The sequence below is a fragment of the Oncorhynchus kisutch genome, linkage group LG7, assembly GCF_002021735.2.
Source record: "Oncorhynchus kisutch isolate 150728-3 linkage group LG7, Okis_V2, whole genome shotgun sequence".
NCBI classification, from domain to species: Eukaryota; Metazoa; Chordata; class Actinopteri; order Salmoniformes; family Salmonidae; genus Oncorhynchus; species Oncorhynchus kisutch.
The window spans coordinates 42,499,359-42,518,486 of NC_034180.2; the positions used below are offsets into that span (position 1 = coordinate 42,499,359).

At 48.6% G+C, this 19,128-nt stretch overlaps 1 long non-coding RNA gene across 1 annotated transcript in view; it reads left to right on the top strand.

The window, feature by feature from the left end:
* The first annotated feature begins 1,573 nt into the window (after positions 1-1,573).
* The window catches only part of LOC109893976 (uncharacterized), a 37,059-nt gene continuing 19,504 nt past the window's right edge, over positions 1,574-19,128 (top strand). Inside the window, exon 1 of the long non-coding RNA XR_002255819.2 lies at positions 1,574-1,691. This is a non-coding gene — a long non-coding RNA (uncharacterized LOC109893976). The remainder of the gene's footprint in view (positions 1,692-19,128) is intronic.

Sequence of the window (19,128 nt, forward strand, 5' to 3'; positions counted from 1 at the left end):
CTTGTATTATCATCTACATTTATGATGAGTATTTCTGTTGAATCGATGTGGCTATGCAAAATCACTGGATGTTTTTGGAACTAGTGAATGTAACGCGTCAATATAAACTCAGATATTTTGATATAAATATGAACTTTAGCAAACAAAACATACATGTATTGTGTAACATGAAGTCCTATGAGTGTCATCTGATGAAGATCATCAAAGGTTAGTGATTAATTTTATCTCTATTTGTGCTTTTTGAGACTCTTCTCTTTGACTGGGGAAATGGCTGTTTTTATTGTGGTTTGGTGGTGACCTAACAATCGTTTGTGGTGCTTTCGCCGTAAAGCCTATTAACAACAAGACTACCTTTAAAACGGTATAAAATACATGTATGTTTGAGGAATTTTAATTATGAGATTTCTGTTTTGAATTTAGTGCCCTGCACTTTCACTGGCTGTTGTCATATCGTCCCGTTTACGGGATTGCAGCCCAAAGAGGTTTTAACTTAAGGAATAACTATTCATTACTATTCATTACCTAAGGAAATTGTTTAAGGTAGTTGCAGGACTATAAGGAAGGAAACTTTAAGGGGAAAATTAGCTTAAGATGTTTTATGCAACCGGGCCCTGGAACCCACTGAGAGAAACCTTCTCCAGGCTGGAAAACCTACAGACACATGGCGGTATCCTTTAAACAAGAAACTGTTAGATGTTAAGGTTCAAATCTAATAGTTATCTTAATGATAATCCAGGGTCAGAATAGATCTGATAACATTACCTAGACACGACACAACGACATGAGGGAGAGAGAGACAGAGGGGGAGATTTTGGAGAAAGAAGAAGTAAACATTTTGTTGGACGATGTATACCATACAACTAATACAATTGGACACACACCTAATGTTAGAGTAATACACACACACACACACACACACACACACACACACACACACACACACACACACACACACACACACACACACACACACACACACACACACACACACACACACACACACACACACACACACACACAACAGCTCACACACACAACAGCTCTCAATTTTTGGCTCTTTTTTTCTGGTCCTAATAGAAGTTTCTCTGTCACTCTTTTTCCCTCTCTCCCCTCACTCTCGCTGTCTCCAGACTGGGAAAAGCTCTTACAGGAGGGTAGGTATAATCTGGCTCCAGTAGGTTTTTTATTTTTTACCTTTATTTACAGTGCCTTGCGAAAGTATTCGGCCCCCTTGAACTTTGCGGAAGGAGTGTTGTATGGCATTGAAGCTCGTCTGGAGGTTAGTTAACACAGTGTCCAAAGAAGGGCCAGATGTATACAGAATGGTGTCATCTGCGTAGAGGTGGATCAGAGAATCATACGCGGCAAGAGCGATATCATTGATATATGGTAACTAGGCAAGTCAGTTAAGAACAAATTCTTATTTTCAATGACAGCCTAGTGGGTTAACTGCCTGTTCAGGCAGAACGATAGATTTGTACATTGTCAGCTCGGGGGTTTAAACTTGCAACCTTCCGGGTTACTAGTCCAACGCTCTAACTACTAAGCTACCCTGCCGCTGTCCCTGCTGGTAAACAGTCTCAGGGTGACAGACCTAGTCCTGGACGCCTGCATTACCTGGCTTACTGGGACACAGCACAGGCCTATGGCACCAAGACTCTGGAGCCTTTGGAGCCTCTGGAGCCTTACAGGTGAGTGGTTGTGTTGTGTTTGTGTGTGTGTGTGTGTGTGTATTACTCTAACATTCAAATCTCCTGAAAGTGGAGATTGTCCCATCTTCTTTAGCGCCTTAGCTACAGTTATAATGTCATTTGAGATAATGTGTCCTAGGATTCTAAAGTGTTCTGAAACTTTAGTTTATTTCTAATACATTCTAAATGAAGGCAGTTCTGGTCTCCACTGTAATAGCAGAGCTGTGTAGCTGTGAGGCTAGAGACGACTGTTTCAGCTGCAGCAGGGGGTTTAGCAATGCTAAGTGGCTACCGGGTTGACTCGATATGAGACATTAGCTTTGCTAAACACTAAACAAGCTAATGTTATGCAAATTTAAACCATCTCTATTTGATTTCCACTCTCCTGCTTACTCTGATGACTGCCCCCCTAAACACACACCCCACACCCTTAACCTTCTTCCTCAGTTTTTGGAGAATAATTTGGCATCCCTTGTTATTTTGGGTTATTGTTTCAGCTATTAAACATGTTTTTCAAGCTCATCGACTTTGATTACCGGAGAAAATGGGCTAAAATGGAATGTGCTTAAGCTGAATAAATAATTTCCTAAGAGTGTGTCTGTGTAACCTCCTCTGTGCTGCTAACGTCAGTGTTACTCCTCAAGGCTATTAATGGAACATTGCCCCCACTTCATAATGTTTAATCATAAAGATGTTGAGCCTCAGATGATGTGGTCGCTGCTAGACAATGTTACGTAATGCCCGACGCAAAATAAACTGTAATGTTATTTTAGTAGCTAATGGATTGTGCAACTGTGCCTTTTCTTAAAGGGAGAGATGGGTAATGGGGTGAGATCAAGAGGAAAGACAGAGGGAGGGAGAGGAGAGAGAGAGAGAGGGGGGAGAGAGATTATGGGGTGAGATCAAGAGGAAAGAGAGAGGGAGGGAGAGGAGAGAGAGGGGAGAGAGATTATGGGGTGAGATCAAGAGGAGAGAGAGAGGGAGGGAGAGGAGAGAGAGGGGGATAGAGATTATGGGGTGAGATCAAGAGGAAAGAGAGAGGGAGGGAGAGGAGAGAGAGATTATGGGGTGAGATCAAGAGGAGAGAGAGGGGATGAGAGGGAGGGAGAAAGAGAGAGAGGGGATGAGAGGGAGGGAGAAAGAGAGAGAGGGGATGAGAGGGAGGGAGAAAGAGAGAGAGGGAGGGAGAAAGAGAGAGAGGGGATGAGAGGGAGGGAGAAAGAGAGAGAGGGGATGAGAGGGAGGGAGAAAGAGAGAGAGGGAGGGAGAAAGAGAGAGAGGAGCCAGAGAACGATTGAACGACTTTCTTTTTCATAGAGGTTTCCTCTCTCACTGTCTTTACTTTCTCAAATAGCATTTTCTGTCAGTAATAAAAGGCTGTGTTTCCTGTAGGTCAGAGTATAATACATACCTTCAGGCTAGGCACATAGAGCTTATTGACTCCACACTCCTGCAGGTGTCAATTTACACACACACACACACACACACACACACACACACACACACACACACACACACACACACACACACACACACACACACACACACACACACACACACACACACACATACACACACACACACACACACACACACACACACACACACACACGCACGCCCGCACACACACACACACACACACACATATGCACACACACACACACACACACACACACATATACACACACACACACACACACACACACACACACACACACACACACACACACACACACACACACACACACACACACACACACACACACACACACACAGCAAAATGGCTAAGCTCCACTGATTCCTAACAACTCCTGAAGAAAAGGAGAGAAACTAAGAAGAAATCAGTGTGCACATATCCTGTCTTCTCTTGAGAGCCAGGTCTGCCTACGACGACCTTTCTCTATAGCAAGGCTATGCTCACTGAGTCTGTACATAGTCAAAGCTTACTTTAATTTTGGGTCAGTCTCTCTCAATTTTTTTTCAATTCAATTTGCTTTATTGGCATGACGTAACAATGTACATATTGTACATTTAACAATATGAAAATAATAAGAATCAAAATAGTCAATGGGACAACAGTAACAACAATAACCAAGGGTCAAAACAACCATACGCATAACAATAAGCATTGTGTCATGAGCGTTGTAAAAATCGGACCAAAATGCAGGGTGGTTTGGGTTCATCTTTATTACATGAACCGGCAAAAAACAATAAAGATCCAAACGAACGTGAAGCTATGCAGTGCTCAAGGCGACAATACACAAGCAAGATCCCACAACCAACAGGTGGGAAAAGGCTGCCTAAGTATGATCCCCAATCAGAGACAACGATAGACAGCTGCCTCTGATTCAGGCTGCTCCATCTCAGGTTCTGCTGTTGTGCAGTGGTTGCACAGTCTTTCCTCTACAAGGAGCCAGGCTTTCCTGTGTCTAACCTTCTCAATTGCAAGGCTGTGCTCACTGAGACTGTACTTTGTCAAGGTTTTTCTAGGGTTTTGATCAGAAACCATGGTCAAATAGTTAGCCACGGTGTACTGTCTATTTAGGGCCATTATGTCTATAATGTGTTGTAGCGATGTGCAAATAGAGTACAAAAGGGCAAATAAATAAATAGGGGTTGTATTTACAATGGTGTTTGTTCTTCACTGGTTGCCCTTTTCTTGTGGCAACAGGTCACAAATCTTACTGCATTTATGGCACACTATTTCACCCAGTAGATATGGGAGCTTATCAAAATTGGATTTGTTTTTCTAATTCTTTGTGGGTCTGTGTAATCTGATAAATATTTGGTTGACTGCTAGACTCTGGCTGCTAGACTGAGACTCTGGCTACTAGACTGAGACACTGGCTGCTAGACTGAGACACTGGCTGCTAGACTGAGACTCTGGCTGCTAGACTGAGACTCTGAATACTAGACTGAGACACTGGCTGCTAGACTGAGACTCTGGCTGCTAGACTGAGACTCTGGCTACTAGACTGCTAGACTGAGACTGCGACTGCTAGACTGAGACTGCGACTGCTAGACTGAGACTGCGACTGCTAGACTGAGACTATGGATGCTAGACTGAGACACTGGCTGCTAGACTGAGACTCTGGCTGCTAGACTGAGACACTGGCTGCTAGACTGAGACTCTGGCTGCTAGACTGAGACACTGACTGCTAGACTGAGACTCTGGCTGCTAGACTGAGACTCTGGCTGCTAGACTGAGACTCTGGTGCTAGACTGAGACTCTGGCTGCTAGACTGAGACTCTGGCTGCTAGACTGAGACTCTAGCTACTAGACTGCTAGACTGAGACTCTGGCCACTAGACTGCTAGACTGAGACTCTGGCCACTAGACTGCTAGACTGAGACTTCTAGACTGAGACTGCGACTGCTAGACTGAGACTGTGGCTGCTAGACTGAGACTCTGGATGCTAGACTGAGACACTGACTGCTAGACTGAGACTCTGGCTGCTAGACTGAGACTCTGGCTGCTAGACTGAGACTCTGGCTGCTAGACTGAGACTCTGGCTGCTAGACTGAGACTCTGGCTGCTAGACTGAGACTCTGGCTGCTAGACTGAGACTCTAGCTACTAGACTGCTAGACTGAGACTGCGACTGCTAGACTGAGACTATGGATGCTAGACTGAGACACTGGCTGCTAGACTGAGACTCTGGCTGCTAGACTGAGACACTGACTGCTAGACTGAGACTCTGGCTGCTAGACTGAGACTCTGGCTGCTAGACTGAGACTCTGGCTGCTAGACTGAGACTCTGGCTGCTAGACTGACACTCTAGCTACTAGACTGCTAGACTGAGACACTGGCCACTAGACTGCTAGACTGAGACTCTGGCCACTAGACTGCTAGACTGAGACTCTGGCCACTAGACTGCTAGACTGAGACTTCTAGACTGAGACTGCGACTGCTAGACTGAGACTGCGGCTGCTAGACTGAGACTCTGGATGCTAGACTGAGACACTGACTGCTAGACTGAGACTCTGGCTGCTAGACTGAGACTCTGGCTGCTAGACTGAGACTCTGGCTGCTAGACTGAGACACTGGCTGCTAGACTGAGACTCTGGCTGCTAGACTGAGACTCTGGCTGCTAGACTGAGACTCTGGCTGCTAGACTGAGACTCTGGCTGCTAGACTGAGACTCTGGCTGCTAGACTGAGACTCTGGCTGCTAGACTGCTAGACTCTGGCTGCTAGACTGAGACTCTGGCTACTAGACTGCTAGACTCTGGCTGCTAGACTGAGACACTGGCTGCTAGACTGCTAGACTCTGGCTGCTAGACTGAGACTCTGGCTGCTAGACTGAGACTCTGGCTGCTAGACTGAGACTCTGGCTGCTAGACTGAGACTGCGACTGCTAGACTGAGACTGCGACTGCTAGACTGAGACTGCGACTGCTAGACTGAGACTATGGATGCTAGACTGAGACACTGGCTGCTAGACTGAGACTCTGGCTGCTAGACTGAGACACTGGCTGCTAGACTGAGACTCTGGCTGCTAGACTGAGACACTGACTGCTAGACTGAGACTCTGGCTGCTAGACTGAGACTCTGGCTGCTAGACTGAGACTCTGGTGCTAGACTGAGACTCTGGCTGCTAGACTGAGACTCTGGCTGCTAGACTGAGACTCTAGCTACTAGACTGCTAGACTGAGACTCTGGACACTAGACTGCTAGACTGAGACTTCTAGACTGAGACTGCGACTGCTAGACTGAGACTGTGGCTGCTAGACTGAGACTCTGGATGCTAGACTGAGACACTGACTGCTAGACTGAGACTCTGGCTGCTAGACTGAGACTCTGGCTGCTAGACTGAGACTCTGGCTGCTAGACTGAGACTCTGGCTGCTAGACTGAGACTCTGGCTGCTAGACTGAGACTCTAGCTACTAGACTGCTAGACTGAGACTGCGACTGCTAGACTGAGACTATGGATGCTAGACTGAGACACTGGCTGCTAGACTGAGACTCTGGCTGCTAGACTGAGACACTGACTGCTAGACTGAGACTCTGGCTGCTAGACTGAGACTCTGGCTGCTAGACTGAGACTCTGGCTGCTAGACTGAGACTCTGGCTGCTAGACTGAGACTCTAGCTACTAGACTGCTAGACTGAGACTCTGGCCACTAGACTGCTAGACTGAGAGTCTGGCCACTAGACTGCTAGACTGAGACTCTGGCCACTAGACTGCTAGACTGAGACTTCTAGACTGAGACTGCGACTGCTAGACTGAGACTGCGGCTGCTAGACTGAGACTCTGGATGCTAGACTGAGACACTGACTGCTAGACTGAGACTCTGGCTGCTAGACTGAGACTCTGGCTGCTAGACTGAGACTCTGGCTGCTAGACTGAGACACTGGCTGCTAGACTGAGACTCTGGCTGCTAGACTGAGACTCTGGCTGCTAGACTGAGACTCTGGCTGCTAGACTGAGACTCTGGCTGCTAGACTGAGACTCTGGCTGCTAGACTGAGACTCTGGCTGCTAGACTGCTAGACTCTGGCTGCTAGACTGAGACTCTGGCTACTAGACTGCTAGACTCTGGCTGCTAGACTGAGACACTGGCTGCTAGACTGCTAGACTCTGGCTGCTAGACTGAGACTCTGGCTGCTAGACTGAGACTCTGGCTGCTAGACTGAGACTCTGGCTGCTAGACTGAGACTCTGGCTACTAGACTGCTAGACTCTGGCTGCTAGACTGAGACTCTGGCTGCTAGACTGTGACTCTGGCTGCTAGACTGAGACTCTGGCTGCTAGACTGAGACTCTGGCTGCTAGACTGAGACTGGCTGCTAGACTGAGACTCTGGCTGCTAGACTGAGACACTGACTGCTAGACTGAGACACTGACTGCTAGACTGAGACACTGACTGCTAGACTGAGACACTGACTGCTAGACTGAGACACTGACTGCTAGACTGAGACACTGACTGCTAGACTGAGACTGGCTGCTAGACTGAGACTCTGGCTGCTAGACTGAGACACTGACTGCTAGACTGAGACTGGCTGCTAGACTGAGACTCTGGCTGCTAGACTGAGAAACTGACTGCTAGACTGAGACACTGACTGCTAGACTGAGAGTCTGGCTGCTAGACTGAGACTGGCTGCTAGACTGAGACACTGACTGCTAGAATGAGACACTGACTGCTAGACTGAGACACTGACTGCTAGACTGAGACACTGACTGCTAGACTGAGACTCTGGCTGCTAGACTGAGACTCTGGCTGCTAGACTGAGACTCTGGCTGCTAGACTGAGACTCTGGCAGTTAGACTGAGACTCTAGCTACTAGACTGCTAGACTGAGACTCTGGCCACTAGACTGCTAGACTGAGACTCTGGCCACTAGACTGCTAGACTGAGACTCTGGCCACTAGACTGCTAGACTGAGACTTCTAGACTGAGACTGCGACTGCTAGACTGAGACTGCGGCTGCTAGACTGAGACTCTGGATGCTAGACTGAGACACTGACTGCTAGACTGAGACTCTGGCTGCTAGACTGAGACTCTGGCTGCTAGACTGAGACTCTGGCTGCTAGACTGAGACACTGGCTGCTAGACTGAGACTCTGGCTGCTAGACTGAGACTCTGGCTGCTAGACTGAGACTCTGGCTGCTAGACTGAGACTCTGGCTGCTAGACTGAGACTCTGGCTGCTAGACTGAGACTCTGGCTGCTAGACTGCTAGACTCTGGCTGCTAGACTGAGACTCTGGCTACTAGACTGCTAGACTCTGGCTGCTAGACTGAGACACTGGCTGCTAGACTGCTAGACTCTGGCTGCTAGACTGAGACTCTGGCTGCTAGACTGAGACTCTGGCTGCTAGACTGAGACTCTGGCTGCTAGACTGAGACTCTGGCTACTAGACTGCTAGACTCTGGCTGCTAGACTGAGACTCTGGCTGCTAGACTGTGACTCTGGCTGCTAGACTGAGACTCTGGCTGCTAGACTGAGACTCTGGCTGCTAGACTGAGACTGGCTGCTAGACTGAGACTCTGGCTGCTAGACTGAGACACTGACTGCTAGACTGAGACACTGACTGCTAGACTGAGACACTGACTGCTAGACTGAGACACTGACTGCTAGACTGAGACTGGCTGCTAGACTGAGACTCTGGCTGCTAGACTGAGACACTGACTGCTAGACTGAGACTGGCTGCTAGACTGAGACTCTGGCTGCTAGACTGAGAAACTGACTGCTAGACTGAGACACTGACTGCTAGACTGAGACACTGACTGCTAGACTGAGACACTGACTGCTAGACTGAGACTCTGGCTGCTAGACTGAGACTCTGGCTGCTAGACTGAGACTCTGGCTGCTAGACTGAGACTCTGGCTGCTAGACTGAGACTCTAGCTACTAGACTGCTAGACTGAGACTCTGGCCACTAGACTGCTAGACTGAGACTCTGGCCACTAGACTGCTACACTGAGACTTCTAGACTGAGACTGCGACTGCTAGACTGAGACTGTGGCTGCTAGACTGAGACTCTGGATGCTAGACTGAGACACTGACTGCTAGACTGAGACTCTGGCTGCTAGACTGAGACTCTGGCTGCTAGACTGAGACTCTGGCTGCTAGACTGAGACTCTGGCTGCTAGACTGAGACTCTGGCTGCTAGACTGAGACTCTAGCTACTAGACTGCTAGACTGAGACTGCGACTGCTAGACTGAGACTATGGATGCTAGACTGAGACACTGGCTGCTAGACTGAGACTCTGGCTGCTAGACTGAGACACTGACTGCTAGACTGAGACTCTGGCTGCTAGACTGAGACTCTGGCTGCTAGACTGAGACTCTGGCTGCTAGACTGAGACTCTGGCTGCTAGACTGACACTCTAGCTACTAGACTGCTAGACTGAGACTCTGGCCACTAGACTGCTAGACTGAGACTCTGGCCACTAGACTGCTAGACTGAGACTCTGGCTGCTAGACTGAGACTCTGGCTGCTAGACTGACACTCTAGCTACTAGACTGCTAGACTGAGACTCTGGCCACTAGACTGCTAGACTGAGACTCTGGCCACTAGACTGCTAGACTGAGACTCTGGCTGCTAGACTGAGACTCTGGCTGCTAGACTGAGACTCTGGCTGCTAGACTGAGACTCTGGCTGCTAGACTGAGACTCTGGCTGCTAGACTGAGACTCTGGCTGCTAGACTGCTAGACTCTGGCTGCTAGACTGAGACTCTGGCTACTAGACTGCTAGACTCTGGCTGCTAGACTGAGACACTGGCTGCTAGACTGCTAGACTCTGGCTGCTAGACTGAGACTCTGGCTGCTAGACTGAGACTCTGGCTGCTAGACTGAGACTCTGGCTGCTAGACTGAGACTCTGGCTACTAGACTGCTAGACTCTGGCTGCTAGACTGAGACTCTGGCTGCTAGACTGTGACTCTGGCTGCTAGACTGAGACTCTGGCTGCTAGACTGAGACTCTGGCTGCTAGACTGAGACTGGCTGCTAGACTGAGACTCTGGCTGCTAGACTGAGACACTGACTGCTAGACTGAGACACTGACTGCTAGACTGAGACACTGACTGCTAGACTGAGACACTGACTGCTAGACTGAGACTGGCTGCTAGACTGAGACTCTGGCTGCTAGACTGAGACACTGACTGCTAGACTGAGACTGGCTGCTAGACTGAGACTCTGGCTGCTAGACTGAGAAACTGACTGCTAGACTGAGACACTGACTGCTAGACTGAGACACTGACTGCTAGACTGAGACACTGACTGCTAGACTGAGACTCTGGCTGCTAGACTGAGACTCTGGCTGCTAGACTGAGACTCTGGCTGCTAGACTGAGACTCTGGCTGCTAGACTGAGACTCTAGCTACTAGACTGCTAGACTGAGACTCTGGCCACTAGACTGCTAGACTGAGACTCTGGCCACTAGACTGCTAGACTGAGACTTCTAGACTGAGACTGCGACTGCTAGACTGAGACTGTGGCTGCTAGACTGAGACTCTGGATGCTAGACTGAGACACTGACTGCTAGACTGAGACTCTGGCTGCTAGACTGAGACTCTGGCTGCTAGACTGAGACTCTGGCTGCTAGACTGAGACTCTGGCTGCTAGACTGAGACTCTGGCTGCTAGACTGAGACTCTAGCTACTAGACTGCTAGACTGAGACTGCGACTGCTAGACTGAGACTATGGATGCTAGACTGAGACACTGGCTGCTAGACTGAGACTCTGGCTGCTAGACTGAGACACTGACTGCTAGACTGAGACTCTGGCTGCTAGACTGAGACTCTGGCTGCTAGACTGAGACTCTGGCTGCTAGACTGAGACTCTGGCTGCTAGACTGACACTCTAGCTACTAGACTGCTAGACTGAGACTCTGGCCACTAGACTGCTAGACTGAGACTCTGGCCACTAGACTGCTAGACTGAGACTCTGGCCACTAGACTGCTAGACTGAGACTTCTAGACTGAGACTGCGACTGCTAGACTGAGACTGCGGCTGCTAGACTGAGACTCTGGATGCTAGACTGAGACACTGACTGCTAGACTGAGACTCTGGCTGCTAGACTGAGACTCTGGCTGCTAGACTGAGACTCTGGCTGCTAGACTGAGACACTGGCTGCTAGACTGAGACTCTGGCTGCTAGACTGAGACTCTGGCTGCTAGACTGAGACTCTGGCTGCTAGACTGAGACTCTGGCTGCTAGACTGAGACTCTGGCTGCTAGACTGAGACTCTGGCTGCTAGACTGCTAGACTCTGGCTGCTAGACTGAGACTCTGGCTACTAGACTGCTAGACTCTGGCTGCTAGACTGAGACACTGGCTGCTAGACTGCTAGACTCTGGCTGCTAGACTGAGACTCTGGCTGCTAGACTGAGACTCTGGCTGCTAGACTGAGACTCTGGCTGCTAGACTGAGACTGCGACTGCTAGACTGAGACTGCGACTGCTAGACTGAGACTGCGACTGCTAGACTGAGACTATGGATGCTAGACTGAGACACTGGCTGCTAGACTGAGACTCTGGCTGCTAGACTGAGACACTGGCTGCTAGACTGAGACTCTGGCTGCTAGACTGAGACACTGACTGCTAGACTGAGACTCTGGCTGCTAGACTGAGACTCTGGCTGCTAGACTGAGACTCTGGTGCTAGACTGAGACTCTGGCTGCTAGACTGAGACTCTGGCTGCTAGACTGAGACTCTAGCTACTAGACTGCTAGACTGAGACTCTGGACACTAGACTGCTAGACTGAGACTTCTAGACTGAGACTGCGACTGCTAGACTGAGACTGTGGCTGCTAGACTGAGACTCTGGATGCTAGACTGAGACACTGACTGCTAGACTGAGACTCTGGCTGCTAGACTGAGACTCTGGCTGCTAGACTGAGACTCTGGCTGCTAGACTGAGACTCTGGCTGCTAGACTGAGACTCTGGCTGCTAGACTGAGACTCTGGCTGCTAGACTGAGACTCTAGCTACTAGACTGCTAGACTGAGACTGCGACTGCTAGACTGAGACTATGGATGCTAGACTGAGACACTGGCTGCTAGACTGAGACTCTGGCTGCTAGACTGAGACACTGACTGCTAGACTGAGACTCTGGCTGCTAGACTGAGACTCTGGCTGCTAGACTGAGACTCTGGCTGCTAGACTGAGACTCTGGCTGCTAGACTGAGACTCTAGCTACTAGACTGCTAGACTGAGACTCTGGCCACTAGACTGCTAGACTGAGACTCTGGCCACTAGACTGCTAGACTGAGACTCTGGCCACTAGACTGCTAGACTGAGACTTCTAGACTGAGACTGCGACTGCTAGACTGAGACTGCGGCTGCTAGACTGAGACTCTGGATGCTAGACTGAGACACTGACTGCTAGACTGAGACTCTGGCTGCTAGACTGAGACTCTGGCTGCTAGACTGAGACTCTGGCTGCTAGACTGAGACACTGGCTGCTAGACTGAGACTCTGGCTGCTAGACTGAGACTCTGGCTGCTAGACTGAGACTCTGGCTGCTAGACTGAGACTCTGGCTGCTAGACTGAGACTCTGGCTGCTAGACTGAGACTCTGGCTGCTAGACTGCTAGACTCTGGCTGCTAGACTGAGACTCTGGCTACTAGACTGCTAGACTCTGGCTGCTAGACTGAGACACTGGCTGCTAGACTGCTAGACTCTGGCTGCTAGACTGAGACTCTGGCTGCTAGACTGAGACTCTGGCTGCTAGACTGAGACTCTGGCTGCTAGACTGAGACTCTGGCTACTAGACTGCTAGACTCTGGCTGCTAGACTGAGACTCTGGCTGCTAGACTGTGACTCTGGCTGCTAGACTGAGACTCTGGCTGCTAGACTGAGACTCTGGCTGCTAGACTGAGACTGGCTGCTAGACTGAGACTCTGGCTGCTAGACTGAGACACTGACTGCTAGACTGAGACACTGACTGCTAGACTGAGACACTGACTGCTAGACTGAGACACTGACTGCTAGACTGAGACTGGCTGCTAGACTGAGACTCTGGCTGCTAGACTGAGACACTGACTGCTAGACTGAGACTGGCTGCTAGACTGAGACTCTGGCTGCTAGACTGAGAAACTGACTGCTAGACTGAGACACTGACTGCTAGACTGAGAGTCTGGCTGCTAGACTGAGACTGGCTGCTAGACTGAGACACTGACTGCTAGAATGAGACACTGACTGCTAGACTGAGACACTGACTGCTAGACTGAGACACTGACTGCTAGACTGAGACACTGACTGCTAGACTGAGACTCTGGCTGCTAGACTGAGACTCTGGCTGCTAGACTGAGACTCTGGCTGCTAGACTGAGACTCTAGCTACTAGACTGCTAGACTGAGACTCTGGCCACTAGACTGCTAGACTGAGACTCTGGCCACTAGACTGCTAGACTGAGACTCTGGCCACTAGACTGCTAGACTGAGACTTCTAGACTGAGACTGCGACTGCTAGACTGAGACTGCGGCTGCTAGACTGAGACTCTGGATGCTAGACTGAGACACTGACTGCTAGACTGAGACTCTGGCTGCTAGACTGAGACTCTGGCTGCTAGACTGAGACTCTGGCTGCTAGACTGAGACACTGGCTGCTAGACTGAGACTCTGGCTGCTAGACTGAGACTCTGGCTGCTAGACTGAGACTCTGGCTGCTAGACTGAGACTCTGGCTGCTAGACTGAGACTCTAGCTACTAGACTGCTAGACTCTGGCTGCTAGACTGAGACACTGGCTGCTAGACTGCTAGACTCTGGCTGCTAGACTGAGACTCTGGCTGCTAGACTGAGACTCTGGCTGCTAGACTGAGACTCTGGCTGCTAGACTGAGACTCTGGCTACTAGACTGCTAGACTCTGGCTGCTAGACTGAGACTCTGGCTGCTAGACTGTGACTCTGGCTGCTAGACTGAGACTCTGGCTGCTAGACTGAGACTGGCTGCTAGACTGAGACTCTGGCTGCTAGACTGAGACACTGACTGCTAGACTGAGACACTGACTGCTAGACTGAGACACTGACTGCTAGACTGAGACACTGACTGCTAGACTGAGACTGGCTGCTAGACTGAGACTCTGGCTGCTAGACTGAGACACTGACTGCTAGACTGAGACTGGCTGCTAGACTGAGACTCTGGCTGCTAGACTGAGAAACTGACTGCTAGACTGAGACACTGACTGCTAGACTGAGAGTCTGGCTGCTAGACTGAGACTGGCTGCTAGACTGAGACACTGACTGCTAGAATGAGACACTGACTGCTAGACTGAGACACTGACTGCTAGACTGAGACACTGACTGCTAGACTGAGACTCTGGCCACTAGACTGCTAGACTGAGACTCTGGCCACTAGACTGCTAGACTGAGACTTCTAGACTGAGACTGCGACTGCTAGACTGAGACTGCGGCTGCTAGACTGAGACTCTGGCTGCTAGACTGAGACTCTGGCTGCTAGACTGAGACACTGGCTGCTAGACTGAGACTCTGGCTGCTAGACTGAGACTCTGGCTGCTAGACTGAGACTCTGGCTGCTAGACTGAGACTCTGGCTGCTAGACTGAGACTCTAGCTACTAGACTGCTAGACTCTGGCTGCTAGACTGAGACTCTGGCTACTAGACTGCTAGACTCTGGCTGCTAGACTGAGACACTGGCTGCTAGACTGCTAGACTCTGGCTGCTAGACTGAGACTCTGGCTGCTAGACTGAGACTCTGGCTGCTAGACTGAGACTCTGGCTGCTAGACTGAGACTCTGGCTACTAGACTGCTAGACTCTGGCTGCTAGACTGAGACTCTGGCTGCTAGACTGTGACTCTGGCTGCTAGACTGAGACTCTGGCTGCTAGACTGAGACTGGCTGCTAGACTGAGACTCTGGCTGCTAGACTGAGACACTGACTGCTAGACTGAGACACTGACTGCTAGACTGAGACACTGACTGCTAGACTGAGACACTGACTGCTAGACTGAGACTGGCTGCTAGACTGAGACTCTGGCTGCTAGACTGAGACACTGACTGCTAGACTGAGACTGGCTGCTAGACTGAGACTCTGGCTGCTAGACTGAGAAACTGACTGCTAGACTGAGACACTGACTGCTAGACTGAGAGTCTGGCTGCTAGACTGAGACTGGCTGCTAGACTGAGACACTGACTGCTAGAATGAGACACTGACTGCTAGACTGAGACACTGACTGCTAGACTGAGACACTGACTGCTAGACTGAGACACTGACTGCTAGACTGAGACTGGCTGCTAGACTGAGACTCTGGCTGCTAGACTGAGACACTGACTGCTAGACTGAGACACTGACTGCTAGACTGAGACACTGACTGCTAGACTGAGACTCTGGCTGCTAGACTGAGACTGGCTGCTAGACTGAGACTGGCTGCTAGACTGAGACTGGCTGCTAGACTGAGACTGGCTGCTAGACTGAGACTGGCTGCTAGACTGAGACTCTGGCTGCTAGACTGAGACACTGACTGCTAGACTGAGACACTGACTGCTAGACTGAGACACTGACTGCTAGACTGAGACACTGACTGCTAGACTGAGACACTGACTGCTAGACTGAGACTGGCTGCTAGACTGAGACTCTGGCTGCTAGACTGAGACACTGACTGCTAGACTGAGACACTGACTGCTAGACTGAGACACTGACTGCTAGACTGAGACACTGACTGCTAGACTGAGACACTGACTGCTAGACTGAGACACTGGCTGCTAGACTGAGACACTGACTGCTAGACTGAGACTGGCTGCTAGACTGAGACTCTGGCTGCTAGACTGAGACACTGACTGCTAGACTGAGACACTGACTGCTAGACTGAGACACTGACTGCTAGACTGAGACACTGACTGCTAGACTGAGACACTGGCTGCTAGACTGAGACACTGACTGCTAGACTGAGACTGGCTGCTAGACTGAGACTCTGGCTGCTAGACTGAGACACTGACTGCTAGACTGAGACACTGACTGCTAGACTGAGACACTGACTGCTAGACTGAGACACTGACTGCTAGACTGAGACACTGACTGCTAGACTGAGACACTGACTGCTAGACTGAGACACTGACTGCTAGACTGAGACACTGACTGCTAGACTGAGAGTCTGGAATATTATTTTATTAACATCAGTTAGCCTTTAGCTGTTACTCTGCTCCCCTCTTACTCTGCTCCTCAAATCAAATGTATTTATAAAGCCCTTCTTACATCAGCTGATATATCAAAGTGCTGTACAGAAACCCAGTCTAAAACCCCAAACAGCAAGCAATGCAGGTGTACAGGCACGCACGTAGAAGTACTCTGTTCCTCTGTTATTCTGTGTCATCTGTTACTCTGTCATCTGTTACTCTGTCTTCTGTTACTCTGTCATTTTCTAAGTGGTAGGAATACTGCACCTGTATACATGTAGCATAGGTTGGGGACACCTTAATTGGGGAGGACAGGCTCGTGGTAATGGCTGGAGCGGAATTAGTGGAATGGTATCAAATGCAGCATAAACATGGGATGTTCAATGCCATTCCATTTGCTTCGTTCCAGCCATTATTATGAGCCGTCCTCCCATCAGCAGCCTCCATTGTTGTGTAGCTGGTTAGCGTTTTTTGTTATGAGTCTTGTTCTGGAGGCAGCTCTGCAGGATGGTCACTAGCTGGCACAGCCACAGTCATAAAATCGGATTTTAAACCTAACCCTAACCTCAACCACATTGCTAACCTTATTCCTAACTCTAACCTTAACCGCACTGCTAACTAACCCTAATGCCTGACCCTAACCCACATTTTGACTTTGCTGCTTGCCCATCATGCAGCTTGCCCATCTTGCGATAATCACTGAGTTCTGCCTCCAAGGCAAGATTCATAACAATAAACATCAACCTGCATATGTGTATGGAGTAAGAGAGAGAAGGAAAGAAAAAGAGACAAATAGAATGATGAAAGGGAGGCAGAGATAAAATGAGAGAGGATGTCTGCACCCCATGGAGAAGAGTCCAGACTTCTCTGTGGTGATTTTACAGTTAGGCAAGGAAAGAGAAAGTTGCATTTTAAAAACGGTTAATTTGTTGTTTTTTACTCTCTCTCTCTCTCCTCTCCGTCTCTCACACCCTTCGGGCTATCTGCATCAAACTAAAAACACAGAAGCATGTTTACGTTTAATTTCCACATGGAACAACTAGACAGGAGGAGATTGGCAAGAGAACTTAAACGCAATTATTTTAATTGCTTTACCTCTCAACGTACCCAAAGAAAATAATAATTAAAGCTTGGTGTTTGTTGTTATCTGTGCGTGGTAGCATCATTCACTCCGTAATTAAATCAACATTGTTGCACCTTATTATTCAGGCGAGGCAAGTGTAGAGCACATCCACTTTAAACCTCTCTTTAACAGCAGGATTCAAATCTAACTGCAGGATCCAGAACCATTAGGATAATTGTGAGGTGAGTGAATGAGTTCTAGATAAACAAACAGACTATTAGAGCAGCTAGTTTTACATCTTATTCAAATCTTATTACTATATTATTTGTGTCTTATTCAAATCTTATTTGTATATTATTAGTTACTTACAAATATATTATATATATAATATATAATATATTATTAGTATCTTATAAGTATCTTATTTGTGTCTGTCTAATCTTACTATTATCTTATAAGTATCTTATAAGTATAGTATTAGTATCTTATAAGTATGTTATTAGTATCTTACAAGTATCTTATTAGTTTACTGATGGCATATTGACTCCTAGTAAACAATGTCTGTGATGTTCCAATGTCTCTCATCTCTCATTGCTTAGGGAATAGAATAGGGAATAAACTACTGTCTAAAGCAGAGAAGAGAGGTCATCACCAGGGGTTTAGATCGTAGTTTAAACTACTGTCTAAAACGGAGAGTGTCATGATCGTTATAATGATTGGACCGAGGCCCAGCGTGTGTAGAATTCCACATGTTTAATAAACTCACCAAACAAAACAGAAGAAAAAAATAAACGTGACGCTAATAATAGTGCTAACAGGCTACTATCCATTGTCAAGATCCCACAAAGCACAAAAGGGGAAATGGCTGCCTAAATATGATCCCCAATCAGAGACAACGATAAACAGCTGCCTCTGATTGGGGACCATACCAGGCCAACAGATCATTAAACACCTAGATGACCCACCCTAGTCATGGTCACGCCCCAACCAACAGAGAGCTGCTTATTCTCTATGGTCAGGGCATGACAGAGAGGGCGTCACCAGGGGTTTAGATCGTAGTTTAAACTATTGTCTGAAGAAGAGAGTGTGTTACCAGGGGTTTAGATCGTAGTTTAAACTACTGTCTAAAGCAGAGCACAGAGGTCATCACCAGGGGTTTAGATCGTAGTTTAAACTACTGTCTAAAGCAGAGAAGAGAGGTCATCACCAGGGGTTTAGATCGTAGTTTAAACTACTGACTAAAGCAGAGAAGAGAGGTCATCACCAGGGGTTTAGATCGTAGTTTAAACTACTGTCTAAAGCAGAGAAGAGAGGTCATCACCAGGGGTTTAGATCGTAGTTTAAACTACTGTCTAAAGCAGAGCACAGAGGTCATCACCAGGGGTTTAGATCGTAGTTTAAGCTACTGTCTAAAGCAGAGCACAGAGGTCATCACCAGGGGTTTAGATCGTAGTTTAAACTACTGTCTAAAGCAGAGCAGAGAGGTCATCACCAGGGGTTTAGATCATAGTTTAAACTACTGTCTAAAGCAGAGCACAGAGGTCATCACCAAGGGTTTAGATCGTAGTTTAAACTACTGTCTAAAGCAGAGCACAGAGGTCATCACCAGGGGTTTAGATCGTAGTTTAAACTACTGTCTAAAGCAGAGCAGATGTCACGGATGTGTGGAGAGATGGACCAAGGCGCAGCGTGATTAAAGTTCCACATATTTATTTAAGCGAAACTTCCAAACAAAAAGAAACAAACAACGAACCGTGACATCAGAGGTGCTACATGCACTAACTCAAAACAATATCCCAC